Below are 14,930 nucleotides of genomic sequence, written 5' to 3'. Positions count from 1 at the left end.
ACGAGCTAGTCAACTAGAGGCTCACTAGGGACATGTCGGTGTCTGTTATTCACACATGTATTACGATTTCCGGATAACACAATTATAGCATGAATAAAGACAATTATCATGAACAAGGAAATATAATAATAATGCTTTTATTATTGCCTATAGGGCATATTTCCAACAACCCCCCCCCCCAATTTCAAAAAGGGCAAAGGCGTGGTCTTTCGATGCTTCGAAGGTTTTAGTTTTGGTCTGCTTCGAGTCGTAGGAAAGACTGCACTATTAAGAGGGGTTTGTGTGGATGCAAGCCGTGTGGGAATGCCATTGTCGAGCCTTACTCTCTTATCCTTCCCACTCCGACCACCTAAAGAACCTAGTGTGTGTGCTGTGGTACTCAGAAAGCTTGCAACAAAAAGTTACTGGGTACCTTGCCCCCCGTGCGCACGGGGTACTGCGTAACTCTCTGAGTACCACGTGCGCACGGGGTCTTTTGACCCCCGTGTGCACGGGGTACTGCGTAACTCTCTGAGTACCCCGTGCGCACGGAGTCTTCTGACCCCCATGCGCACGGAGTCTTCTGACCCCCATGCGCACGGGGTGGTGTGAAAGTCTCTGAGTACCCTCGTGCGCACGGGGCTGACTTGTCCCGTGCGCACGGGGTCCAACGGGCAGAAATCCCCACCAGCCAAGAACACTTATATATGCCCTTCTTCCACCTCCAACCTCTAACCCTAATGTCTTGTTGAGCTCCACCATTGCTACACCCCATTTTTCTCAATACTCTCAATCCCTCCACCCAAACTTATTGAAACTTTGTTGATTGGGAGAGCAAGACCCGATCTACAACTTGACCAAACCAAATCGTGTTCCCCACAACATTTCTTCCCATTGACTTGTTACTCTTGGATCTTGGGATCCTAGGCGGTTAGAGGTTCCTCCGAAAGCTTCCTTGCTTGTGGTGTGCTCCGGAGAAGTTTGTAAAGGTGTGGTGGTCGCCTTCAAGACCAACCCCGAGTGATTTGAGGCTCATCCGTTGGGGGTGACTCGAAGGAGAATACGGTGAACCTTCGGTGGCGTTCCGCAAGCTTTGGCTCCGGCACCGCTCCAAACGGAGAGTAGCTCTTCCCCAAGGAAGAGTGAACTTCGGGTTAAAATCCGCGTCCTCGTCTCACTTGTGGTTAATCCATTCCCGCACCTTACTTTGTTGTTGTATGCTTGTTGGCTTGCTAATTAGGTTGTTGCCTAGCATATTTATCTTGGAGCTTGCTTGTCGTATAGGTTGCATTCACCTAGTTGCATATCTAGTGAACTCTTTTATCCTCAAAGCCTTAAAAACGACAAGAAAGATTAAAATTTGTAGTCTCCTATTCACCCCCTCTAGTTGACCGTATCGATCCTTTCAATTGGTAGCAGAGCCTCGTGCTCTAATATAAGGTTTTACAACCTTAGAGGATATGGTCGATCTAGGGAATGTGGGAGGTGGCGCACCCGTTGCGGAGGATGGTCAAAACCTACCCCCCGCCGCGGCCGAGGCACTTGATGCCCCTGTCATTGCTCCCGCCGCTCCTACTAACCCGAGTGTCCCCTTGACCGCGGCCGATATTCTTTCAATGTTTGCGGACCTCAAAGCCTCTATGTTGAAAGATGTCCAGTCCTCGGTCAAGGAGGAAATTGATGCTCGCTTGAAGCCATCAACATCCACATCAAACTCGTTTGATCCAAATGACATTCATGATGCAGATGACTCAAGGGAACCTCTTGCTTCTCCGGCTCGCACTCAAGTTCCCAAGTACAATGCCGTGGAACCCTTTTACTCTCCTCAACCTTTGCAACATCCTCGCATTAATCCCGTTGGGCCTCCGCCCCCTCTGAAAGCTAATGTGTTTGCTAAGTGGAAGCTAGATATGGAGTCTCACATGCGGAGTGCTTCAACTCAATTGTGGTGGATTGTGGTCAATGGATTCAACCCCAAGGACCCAATGAATCTCACTCCAAGGGAAGCGGTTGATGACCAACTCAATGCAACCGCACACAACATGCTACGCACCGCTGTGACTGAAGACTATAGTGACTCCATTGCTCTTCTCAAAACCGTAAAGGAAATTTGGGATTGCCTTGAGGAGGCTCTGGAAGGAAATGAAGCAATTCGAAGATCTCGATTGGCTTTGCTCAAGCAAGAAGTGAATCTCTTTGTGAGGAATGAGGGTGAGTCCGTAGAAGAGGTCTACCGAAGGTTGAAGTCCCTTGTGCTCAACTTGAGAACCTTCGGGTGCACTTGGGCAAATGATGATTTCATCAAGGACAAGTTCATAGATGCTATGGTTCTCACGGAACACACCATGGTCATGATGGTTCATCAACGCCCGGATTATCACAAGTTGACCGCGGCTCAAGTTGTTTCCACTTTCTCTACCCATCTTCTTTTGGAAACCAAGTCCAAGAAAACCTTTGCAATAGCTCAAGCAACCAAGAACTCCAATCTTGCTTTGAATGCCAAGAAAGTGATAAGCCAACCCTCAAGGGAGGAAGAAGTGAGTGAAGAGATATGTGAGGAAGACAATGACACCTCGTGCCCGACAAATGATTTTGCAGAAGACTTGGCACTCTTAGTCAATAAGTACTCCGGGACCATGGCAAACAAAGGGAAGAATCTTCAAGGAAGATCCTTTGGACGAAGGAAATGTTACAATTGTGATAGCCCAAGACACTTTGTACATGATTGTCCGTATGAGAGACGTGAAGACAAGTCAGAGAAGCTTGTGCTTAAGAAGAAGTTCACCAAGTTTGCAAAGAGGAAGGATGACAAGGCTCTTATTCATGAAGAATACATGTCAAGAGATGAAGATGACGGTGATGATGATGAAGTGGGCACGGCCGTTTTTGCCATGCATGCCACTACCTCCTCCTCCACCACCGGGCCTCTTCGACTCTCCAAATGAGGACAAGCCGTTCACTCATCGGTGCCTCATGGCCAAAGAGGTAAAAACAAAGTCCAAACCCAAGAAACCCGACAACTACACTCCCAATGTCTCATGTGAGATAGTGGAGGATGAGTGTGATGAGGGCGTGGATAATGATGAGGAATCCTTAATGGCTTTCATGAAAACTCTTCATGGTAAAGCTCGTGCTCGTTTTGGCGATCTCCTTAAGTCACTTGCCGAACGCGATGACTTTATTGAGAACGTTGAAAACCTCCTTATAGAGGAAAAAGAGAGAGTTGATCTCCTCGAGCACGAACTTAATGAAGAGAGTGTCATGAGAGCATCACTTGAGGAAGCCTTATCGTCTCATCAAATTGACTTTGTTAAAACCAATGATGCTTTGCAACTTGCTCTTGAGAACAAAGATGCTCTTAACGTCAGAGTTGAAAAGCTTCTAGTTGATCACACAAGACTTGTTGAGGAGCATGAGTTCCTTGTGATTAGTTCCAAGGTTGTCAAAGGTGACCTCATTGCTCTCACTGAGTCTTATGCCCAACTAAAAGCTACAACCATTAAGGCTCTCACTTCCGTACCTCATATAGATTTAAATGATGATGCTTGTACGGCTAACTTTGTTCAGGATTGCACCTCCCTTCAAGAGGAGAATAAGAAGTTGAAAGCCCAAATTGAGAAAGGGCTTGTATCATGCATCCAAGGGGAGAAAAACCTAAACGAACTCTTGAGCAACCAAAAGGAGTGTGTTGCCAAGGAGGGAGTTGGGTTCAATCCCGCATCTAAGAATGGTAAGAAAAAGAAGAAGAGCAACAACAAGAAGATCGGTCCGACTCCTTCCCCTCCCCAAAAGGTAGTGTTTGTGCAAGAAGTGCACAAGGAGAAGGAGAAGGAAACTGAGGGTGTTGGGAGTGGCAAGGTCACTAGGGACAAGGCCATTCCCAAGAATTTTGCCGGCAAGAACAATCCATCTTATGTTCTCATGAGTGGATATGATGGTTATACCTTTGCAAAATTTGTTGGAACTAACTATGATGATTATGCTTGGACTATTTGGGTTCCCAAGACCCTTGTTGCTAACTCACCAGGACCCATTGCAAAATGGGTACCTATAACCAAAGCTTGATTATTGTAGGACTATGTCTTCGGTGGAACTCAATGGGTGATCGATAGTGGATGCACCAATCATATGACCGGAGAAAGGGAGATGCTTGTGGAGTTCGTTGATTCACTCAAGGCCTCTTCGAACATCTCCTTTGGTGACAATAGCAAGGGAAGGTGGTAATCTCTAATGATTCATCACTTTCAAATGTCATGCTTGTCCAATCCCTTCACTACAATTTACTTTCAACTATTCAATTGGCTCGTGCCGGATATGATTCACATTTTGGTGAATTCCATGTGACCGTATTTAAGAGAAGCAATCTCAAAGTGGTCTTTGTTGGGCATGTTGAAGACAACCTTTACGTGGTTGATTTCTCAAAAAAGAAAACTCATCTTGCAACATGCCTAATGGCCAAGGCAGACGTGGGGTGGCTATGGCACCGTAGGCTAGTCCATGTGGGCATGAGAAATTTACAAGCTCTCTTAAAGGGGTAGCACATCCTTGGACTAACCAATGTGTCTTTTGCCAAAGATCGTCCTTGTAGTGCTTGCATTGCCGGAAAGCTTCATGAAAAAGCTCATAAAGTGAAGACTGTCATCACAACCTTGAGGCCCCTTGAGCTTATCCATTTGGATCTATTTGGGCCTCCAACATATGATAGTCTGGGAGGGAGGAGGTATTGCCTTGTCATTGTTGATCACTTCACAAGATATACTTGGGTGTTCTTTCTCAAGACTAAAGATGAAACTCAAGAAACCTTCATCAACTTTGCCAAAGAAGCTCAATGTCAACATAACTGTGAGATCAAGGCAATTCGAAGTGATAATGGCACCGAGTTCAAGAACTATACAATGGATGAATTCTTGAGTGAAGAGGGGATAAAGCACCAATATGCCGCACCATACACTCCCCAACAAAATGGTGTTGCGGAGAGGAAGAATCGGACTCTTATTGAGATGGCTAGAACCATGCTTGATGAGTACAAATCACCATACAAGCTTTGGGCAGAAGCCGTCAACACCGCGTGCCATGCTTCAAACCGTCTTTATCTTCGCAAGCTCAAGAACAAGACCCCATATGAGCTCCTAATCGGGAGAAAGCCTAACGTCAAATACTTTCGGGTACTCGGTTGTAAGTGTTTCATTTTAAACAAGAAATCCCGGTTAGCTAAATTTGAGTCTAGAACTTATGAGGGCATATGTGTTGGATATGCATCAAACTGTCATGCTTACCGAGTTCTCAATAAATCCACCAGGTGCATTGAGGAAATGGTAAATGTGGAGTTTGATGAAGATAATGGCTCCCGTGTGGAGCAAATTGTTCCTAGTGTTGTAGGTGTGAGGCTTCTTCACAAGCTATAAGGACAATGGGAATAGGCCACATTCTTCCACAAGAAACACCCCATGTCCAAGTAGAAGAAGAAGGAGAAAGAGCCCCTCTTGTGGAGTCTCCACAAGGGAAGTCATCACCGACACCACTTGTACAAGATGCTTTGGGAGATCATGAACCTATCCAAGAACAAGATCAAGTCCCTCATATTCCTGAGCAAGATCAAGAGCAAACTCTTCCAAATAATGAAGAACCAATCGTTGAGGCTCAAGATCAAGCTCAAGGTCATGATCAAGATCAAGATCAACCCCAACCACAAGCGTCTTCGTCGTCATCACTTCCTAATGAGCAAGAACTTGTGGTTACAAAGAGAAGACAGTCTCCAAGGCTAAAACAATCCCAAGGGCAAGCTTCTTCATCAAGTCCAAAACCAAGTGAACAAGAGCTTGACCTCAAAGAGCAAAAAGTGGCCACCAAGCTAAAACATCTTCAACACCTCACCGAGAACATCTACGGAAGCATCAAAAAGGGGGTAACTACTCGTAGATGTTTGGCAAACTTTTGTGAACATCACTCGTTTGTCTCTTGTGTTGAGCCCCTTAAGGTGGAAGATGCACTTGACGATCCGGATTGGATAGATGCCATGCATGAAGAACTCAACAACTTCACCCGCAACAAAGTGTGGACCCTTGTATAAAGACCCAAGGAATTTCATAATGTCATTGGAACAAAGTGGATTTTCAAGAACAAACAAGATGAACATGGACAAGTAATAAGGAACAAGGCAAGGTTAGTGGCACATGGTTTCACCCAAGTTGAAGGTTTGGACTTTGGTGAAACTTTTGCCCCCGTTGCCCGTCTCGAATCCATTCGCATCTTGCTTGCTTATGCCTCTCATCATGATTTCAAATTATACCAAATGGATGTTAAGAGTGCATTTCTTAATGGTCCTCTTAAGGAGTTGGTGTATGTCAAGCAACCTCCCGGTTTTGAAGACCCCGATCATCCCTCTCACGTTTATGAACTCCATAAGGCACTCTATGGACTCAAACAAGCACCTCGTGCTTGGTATAATCGCCTTACGACGTTCCTAAGCGAGAAGGGGTTCCAAATTGGGGTAATAGATTCCACTCTCTTTGCAAAGAGGGTAAAAGGAGAGTTGTTTGTTTGCCAAATATATGTTGATGATATTATCTTTGGGTCCACTAACCATGCTATTAACGTTGAGTTTGAGAATCTTATGACTAAGGAATTTGCGATGAGCATGATGGGAGAGTTGAAGTTCTTTCTCGGTTTTCAAGTGAAGCAAATGATAGGAGGAACCTTCATCAATCAATCTCGTTATATCCAAGACATGCTCAAGAGATTCAAAATGAAAGATGTCAAGCCAATGAAGACACCCATGCCCACAAATGGTCAACTTCATCTTGATCTAAACGGTAAAGAAGTGGATCAAAAGGTATATCGCTCTATGATCGGTTCCTTGCTTTACCTTTGTGCATATAGGCCAGATATTATGTTGAGTGTGTGTATGTGTGCAATATTTCAATCCACTCCTAAGGAAAGCCACTATTCAGCAGTGAAAAGGATCCTTCGATATTTGGTTCATACCCCAAACTTGGGCCTTTGGTATCCCAAGGGATCATCATTTGAGTTAATGGGTCACTCGGATTCGGATTGGGCCGGAGACAAGGTTGATCGCAAGTCCACTTCCGGTTCATGTCAATTCTTAGGGAGGTCGTTGGTAAGTTGGTCTTCAAAGAAGCAAAATTGTATATCTCTCTCTACAGCCGAAGCCGAGTACATTGCTGCCGAAAGTTGTTGTGCTCAATTATTATGGATGAGGCAAATTTTGATGGATTATGGTGTCAAATGTGACAAAGTGCCTCTTTGGTGTGACAATGAAAGTGCCATCAAGATCACCGAGAATCCGGTTCAACATAGCAAGACCAAGCATATTGAGATTCGCCATCATTTCATTAGAGATCATTTGGCCAAGGGAAACATTGAGTTACTCCATGTCAACACCGAGAATCAACTAGCCGACATCTTCACCAAGCCTCTTGAAGAAGCAAGATTCCGCGAGTTAAGGCATGAGCTAAATATCATGGATATTAGTAACTTGGGATGAAATTCTTGCTATACACACATACTCATGTATTATCTTGCTTAGATGTAGGCACATGTCTAGGGGGAGCTAGCTCAACTCATGAGCTATCATATCCTAGAAGTGCATAAATCAAACACAATCTTTCACATTAGCCACTTTAGGTGGTACTTGTGCTTCAAAGTTGAGTATTGGTCTTGGGCCCAAGGTTCATATCTTCGCGGTGCCATACCAAATAAACTCAAACATGGTGGCCTCGGCCACCGCCCTCTCTTGAGGGTTGTGTCCGTGGTTGTTTCGTGTGTGTGGTGTGTTGTGTTTTCTTGTCTTTTCTCTTGGTGGGTGTTTCTCCCTTCTCTGTTGGTAACAGTGCTCCACATATACCCTTCTCATAGTGATAGGACATTCCTCGTGGCGTATTCAGAAATATAGATCGAGTGTTTTGTGAAGAAGGGGTAAGAGTCTACACTCAGCCCTTTATTCAACAAAAATCACTCATGTCAAAGTTCCTGAATACCCCGTGCCCACGGGCTCGTACCGTGCGCACGGCCCCCCGTGCCCACGGGCTCTGTACCGTGCGCACGGGGCTCTCTTAGCTCGTGCGCACGGGGTCTGCGGTTTCTGGCCCTAGAGAGGTGGGGCGTGGGGGGGGGGGGCTCGGGTTCATCCCACCCATTCGCCCCTCCACTCCCCCGGAAACCTCCAGCGCCGCCGCCGTCACTTCCGCTCGCCGGAGCTCCTCCGGGCTTCGTCGGGCTTCTTCCTCCGTGGATTTGCATCAAGATGGGGTCCTCCTCCGGTTGGTCCTGTCCCCTTGATCTCTCTCCATAAGTTCCTATCTAGTTTTTAGCTTTAGGGTTTCCTTGCTCCATAGATTCATTTGGCCTCAACTAAATTTTAGATAGAATTCAAGTGCATAGATCCTTTGGTTACTCTGCTGCACCCACTCCTGGATTTCAATCTGGAAGTGGTTGCCGCTGGGAGACCCCCGTGTCCACGGGGTGTTTGACCCCCGTGCGCACGGGGCCCCGTGTCCACGGTCCTGTACCGTGCGCACGGGACCCACGTGCGCACGAGCTATCCAGGAACTGGTTTGCTTGAATTCTGTCTAACTCCTTGCCATCCATCTTGCACTTGTACTCATTTGTGTTTCGTGCTTTGTGTTGTTGGGTGTTTGCGTGTGTTTCAGATTCCGCTGACAAGAGGGCCGAGCTTCATCGCAAGCGCCCAAAAGGAGGATCAAAGGATTTCACGATTGCTCGTCGGCAGCCATTTGAAGGCATGGGTCAGGAGTCTGGGTCAGGTCAGGGTCGTGTTCGCCGTGCAGCCTCAAAGCGGCCCGTTTTTTAGACCTCCGATAATTCTGAGGAAGATTATGATTCGCAAGATGATTCTTACTATGACAACCCCAATGTTGATGATGAGATAGAAGAAGAGGATGATCGTGTTGAGGAAGATGAAGAAGAGGAAGAGGTGTCTAGTCCCGAGCAAGCCATTCCGGGCGGGCGTGACCTCCCGAATATGCCTCTTGCCAAGTGGACCAAGCCAGAGATCTGGGCTGAGAGACAGAGCCATCCTTATGCAGTTGGCACTGGTATGGGAGTGGATCCCCGCTTCAAGAACGAATTTCAGCAAAGGGTCTATCATGAGCTTCTTATTACCAAGTCAAAGAAGTTTACTCCTCGCAAGCAACTCAACACTGAGAGTTTGTGCAACAATGATCATTTGTATCCCGGTGTGTACTCCGCTCTTGGCAGATTGGGTCTTATTCCGTTTGTCACCTTCAACCATCCCTATAATGAAGATCTAGTGATGCAGTTCTTTGCCACTCTGTATTTCTCCAATGACTCTGCTCGCACCCTCAATTGGATGTCCGAAACGCATCGGTGCTCGGCTCCTATGGCAAAGTTCTCGGAGATCATTCCCTACCCATTTATGGATGCAGAGGCTGTTTCTGATGAGTTTGGCATTGTTAGGGAAAGTGGGCAGCGCACTAAGGATGAGATTGCCTTTGCTTACAAACAAGAGAAGTCATTTGTCAGTAGATCGATCAAAGATCTCTTGCCCCTCTATGACACCATGCGCCATATCCTGAGGTATACCCTTACTCCAAAGGCCGGGGATTCTCATAACATTCAGAGCTCCATGCTAGACGTCTTTGTGTATCTTCATCAGAATAAGAAAGTGGATGTTCTGGATTTCATGTACTATGAGCTTCGTCAGTGTGTGCAAGAGAACAAGTCCTTGATCTATGCTCCATTCATACAAGTTTTGATTGAGACCGTCTATCCTGACAAGTACATTGCCTCCTTCAAGACCTCTGTTCCCAAGCGCAACTCCAACTGGACCCCAGCTGCTCCTGCTTCTTATGTGCCTATCAAGAAGGGGCGCAACCCTAGGCCTGAGGGTCGTGCCACTTACACTCCAGGCATGTCCTCCACTGCACGGATCCCTCGTGGTAAGGCCAAGTCTGTTGGTTCTGAGGCCGTCTTTGCCAGGGGAGAGAATAAGTCTCTGTTCAAGACCTTGAGCAACATGTTCAAGATGTGCTAGTCAATTCAGCGCCATCAGATCAAGAAAATCAACAAGGAGAAGCTTGTTCGGCGTGAGCAGAAGGCAGCAAGGGCTGCAGCTGGTGAGGTGGTCAGTCCAGGTTCAGAGGACAACGACGGTGAGGTCACTGCTCGATCTTTCCCGATGGATGGGTGGCGTTTTGATGATGATGATGATGCCTCGAGTGCTCCTCCTCTTGTCTAGTGGGTCTGGGTGTTGCCAGTTGTCTCCTTTTTTGTTGTCTTGATGACAAAGGGGGAGAAGTGGTGTGTTCGTGGGTGTGTTGTGTGCGTTGAGATCTCAAGCCTCGTGTTTCTCGTTGTTGGTTGGTTTTAGTTGGCTTGAGATACTCTTATTTACTTTCTGTCTGTGTGGTTGTGAGACTCTAGCTTTATCAGTGAACCTATTGCAATTATCTCCTTATGCCTATTGGGTCTCACTATATTTTCTCACCACACTTTGTCATGAGATCTAGGCACCGTTATAGGTTTATTATGATTAATCTCATGACTTGACAATAGTGATCTTGGTAGAGCCTCCTATGTGTGTACTAGATGCATTCTTGTTTTCGGGCACACATATAGGGGGAGCTATCATGATCATTATATGTTCCATGGATTTCTATCTGTTTATCCTCTATGCCATGCTCTAACCACGTTGTCATCAATGCACCAAAAAGGGGGAGATTGAAAGTGCAAGTGGCACTTATATTATATTTTGGTGTGATGACAATGTGGTTAGTTGAACTAATATCGGTTGCTAAAGTTTATCTCAGGATATTGGTTCTAAGCGCCCACGATGGAGATGTGCGACCCCCCCCCCCATTTCAAAAAGGGCAAAGGCGTGGTCTTTCGACGCTTCGAAGGTTTTAGTTTTGGTTTTCTTCGAGTCGTAGGAAAGACCGCACTATTAAAATGGGTTTGTGTGGATGAAAGTCGTGTGGGAATGCCATTGCCGAGCCTTACTCTCTTATCCTTCCCACTCCGACCACCTAAAGAACCTAGTGTGTGTGTTGTGGTACTCAGAAAGCTTGCAACAGAAAGTTACTGGGTACCCCGTGCACACGGGGTCCTTTGACCCCGTGCGCACGGGGTACTGCGTAACTCTTTGAGTACCCCGTGCGCATGGGTCCTTTTGACCCTCGTGCGCATGGGGTACTACGTAACTCTCTGAGCACCCCGTGCGCACGGGGTCTTGTGTGAAAGTCTCTGAGTACCCCGTGCGCACAGGGCTGACTTAGCCCGTGTGCACGGGGTCCAACGGGCAGAAATCCCCACCAGCCAAGAACACTTATATATGCCCTTCTTCCACCTCCAACCTCTAACCCTAATGTCTTGTTGAGCTCCACCATTGCTACACCCCATTTTGCTCAATACTCTCAATCCCTCCATCCAAACTTGTTGAAACTTTGGAGATTGGGAGAGCAAGACCCGATCTACAACTTGACCAAACCAAATCGTGTTCCCCGCAACATTTCTTCCCATTGACTTGTTACTCTTGGAGATTGGGCTCCTAGGTGGTTAGAGGTTCCTCCGGAAGCTTCCTTGCTTGTGGTGTGCTCCGGAAAAGTTTGTAAAGGTGTGTTGGTCGCCTTCAAGACCAACCCCGAGTGATTCGAGGCTCATCCGTTGGGGGTGATTCGAAGGAGAATATGGTGAGCCTTCGGTGGCGTTCCGCAAGCTTTGGCTCCGGCACCGCTCCAAACGGAGAGTAGCTCTTCCCCAAGGAAGAGTGAACTTCGGATTAAAATCCGCGTCCTCGTCTCACTTGTGGTTAATCCTTTCCTGTACCTTACTTTGTTGTTATATGCTTGTTGGCTTGCTAATTAGGTTGTTGCCTAGCATATTTATCTTGGAGATTGCTTGTCATATAGGTTGCATTCATCTAGTTGCATATCTAGTGAACTCTTTTATCCGCAAAGCCTTAAAAACGATAAGAAAGATTAAAATTTGTAGTCTCCTATTCATCCCCCCCCTCCTCTAGTCGACCGTATCGATCCTTTCACTTGTATTGTTTCGGCGAGGATGGCATGTGCATGGACGGCGATGGTGTCCCGCACCTGCACGTTTGACGCCACCCCCATATCCCTTCTTTTTAAGCAGCGCTCCCTCCTTTAGTTTTTGTTTGAGGCGGCAAGCTTGCTGTGTCGGCGAGTTGATCTTTTGGATGCCTACCTTCGCCGGATCCCTGACATGTCATCTTCGGCAGCTTTACGTATGGATCCATGTTTGCGGTTGTGGCCGTAAAAAAGCATGGGAATTAGGATAGAGAGCGGCGGGGTGGTGGAGAGGAGAGGGTTGAGAAAAGGGGGCTTTGCTCTGAAAATAATGCAGGCAATTTAGAATGCACGGGTCAAAGTCTTACGTGACTGATGTCCGGACTCCCTTAAACCTCTTCGATTTTGCTTTCGGTATGGGATCGCGACGTCCGGATAGCTCGACTTGAACACTCGCAGGAGGTTTGGGAGCGAGCGTTGCAGATGCCCTACGGATGTGTGCGATGGAGTGCCCCCGAGATTCCTATCATCGTTTTCTCAAACGGCAGCGGGTGAAAAATATTCACATCGTATGGTGTAGCGGTAGCGGGGCAGTAAAAACAAGTTGTATCTGCACGCAAGCTTTTTTTTTTTGCATCGAATATCTGCACGCAAGCTGAAAACAGTGGAAGAGAGCATCGAGGTCGGCAGGCAGGATGTACCACCACCTCGCGGTAAAACACGCCAACGCGGTGACGTACGTGGTTTGGACCGGTTCGATGTGAACCTCGTCGCCGCCGGCCCGAACGCGCCGGACGTAGGTAGAACGTCCGTCCGGGTTGAAAGAAAAAGAGGACGAGGAAGAAGAACGATCCCGACGGCGTCCTCCTTCCTCCTCTCCCGATCACACTCACGCTTCGAGTAAGCCAAACCGCGTGGCAGCTCGCCAGAGGCGCAAACCAAACACGTCGGTCGGCCACGTACCGCGTCCCGTCCCGTCCCGTCCGTGGCAGCGCGACAGAAAATAAACTAATCCGTGCGAGTATAAACATGCATTATTATCACGACGAAGTGTCCGACCGTGGCCGGTTCCTTTTTCCCGAACTCCGGTCGCGACGAGCGCGTGGCTGGCTGGGGCACGCAAAGGGCCGGCGTCGTCGTTGGTCCTAGTTAAAAAAGAGCCCAACTCCCGTCGGCCTACCTCCATGGAACGGAAGGAAGACCGACCACCGATGAGATGAGCAACGATCCTTTTCTAGGAACAACCGAAAACGGAACGGAAAAACGTCCGTCAGCCTAGCCGACGGCCAGCCGGGCGGGCGGCCTGGAAGTTTGGTTCAGTTGGGTCAATTTGTTCAGTCCTAGTATGCATACCTACATTTCATTTCCACACTGCGGAACATGGACCGATCGTCCGAGGGAGCGGAAACAGCACGTGTAGGAGACATTCTGAACTGAATACAGGCGAGCCCTCCCACTCCCGCTCCCACTGGGATTTGTTTAGTCCAGCTTTGTGCGTTTTCGCGCTTTGCTGGATCTAAGTATCCTTGGCTGGCCTGATCGACGGCCTCTGCGTGTGACTTGTAGGACGAGCGGATCCAGCGGGAATTCGTGGTCTTCGCCTCACATGCTTCTAGACTGGAAGAATGTTAGCAAGCCAATCGAAGCTATAGGGTGTGTTTGGTTGCCCTCATCCAGTTCAACTAGGCCCGCGCGGGAAAGAAGAGGCCTATTTGGTTGCCTGATTTTACTGTTGGGCCTGCATCGCATGCTTCTCAAAGCAGCCCATAGTTTGGCTCGCTGAAAACGCTTGGATTGGCAGTTTCTCGCGAGCCAGGCTGAGTGCGGCGCGAGGTCGCACAGGTGGGTGCGACGCGAGGGCGAGGGGGGATGGCGGGAGACGGAAATCTGGCGCGCCGTCCCGGCGTCAAATCTAGCCTCATCCCCCTTTCACTCGCTCACCCATAGCCACTATCCCCTTTCTTCCTTACTGCCTCATCACCGGTGGTGGCTGCAATTTCAGATCTGCGCTAGAGGCGGCGGCGGCGGATCTGGTGCTCCCCTTGCTGTTGGCCACCGTCTGGTCGACCTAGTACGTGCCATGGCTTCTCCTACGCCGTCCTCGTCTCCTATGCCGGTAAGCAGCACCCCCTCCCCTTTGTTAGCTCGATGGTTAGGCCGTTAGGCTAGGTGTAGGATCGTTTTCCCACTAAATGAACCGTCGATGTCGACTAGGTTATGGACGCACGGATGAGGCTGATAATCCAGGCAGGAACACTGATTAATGTGATTCAGGCATGGGTCATGTTCATGCACCAGAGAGCTATTCGTCGTGCTGGGAGACCTTTGATCTGCTATAGTCCATTGTTTCTCCGGAAACAGGAGAGGATCCAAAATCTGAACTACATCTACAACTGCAATGACGTCGAGGCTTTGTGGATGCTTTGAATGAAAAAAGCACCATTTATCAGGCTTGTCGAGACCTTCAGGAGCAGGGGGGCGCTATAAGATCAACACCAGTGTCGAAGAGAAAGTGGGCATGTTCCTCCATGTTGTTGTCCATAACCAGAGGTTCAGGGTCATTCACAACACATTCAGGAGATCAATGGAGACCATCTCTAGGTACTTCAAGCAGGTGCTTTTTGCTATTGGGGAGCTTAGAGGAGAGATGATCAGGAGACCATCTGGTCAGACTCCACCCAAGATTCGCGGAAGCCCAAAATGGTATCCATACTTCAAGGTGAGCATTGATAATATACACTTTTCATGGCTTGATATGCTTGTATTGTTCAAGTTTAGCACTAACACAGGCTTGTGATGCCATTTCCAGGATTGCATTGGGGCAACAGATGGTACTCATGTCACTGTCAGAGTTCCTAGGTCACAGTCTGCAGCATACAGGGGAACAAAGCACTACACAAGCCAGAATGTGTTTGCTGCTGT

Source organism: Triticum dicoccoides, chromosome 4A, assembly GCF_002162155.2.
Source record: "Triticum dicoccoides isolate Atlit2015 ecotype Zavitan chromosome 4A, WEW_v2.0, whole genome shotgun sequence".
In the NCBI taxonomy this organism is placed as follows: domain Eukaryota; kingdom Viridiplantae; phylum Streptophyta; class Magnoliopsida; order Poales; family Poaceae; genus Triticum; species Triticum dicoccoides.
This window is presented reverse-complemented; position numbering follows the sequence as displayed.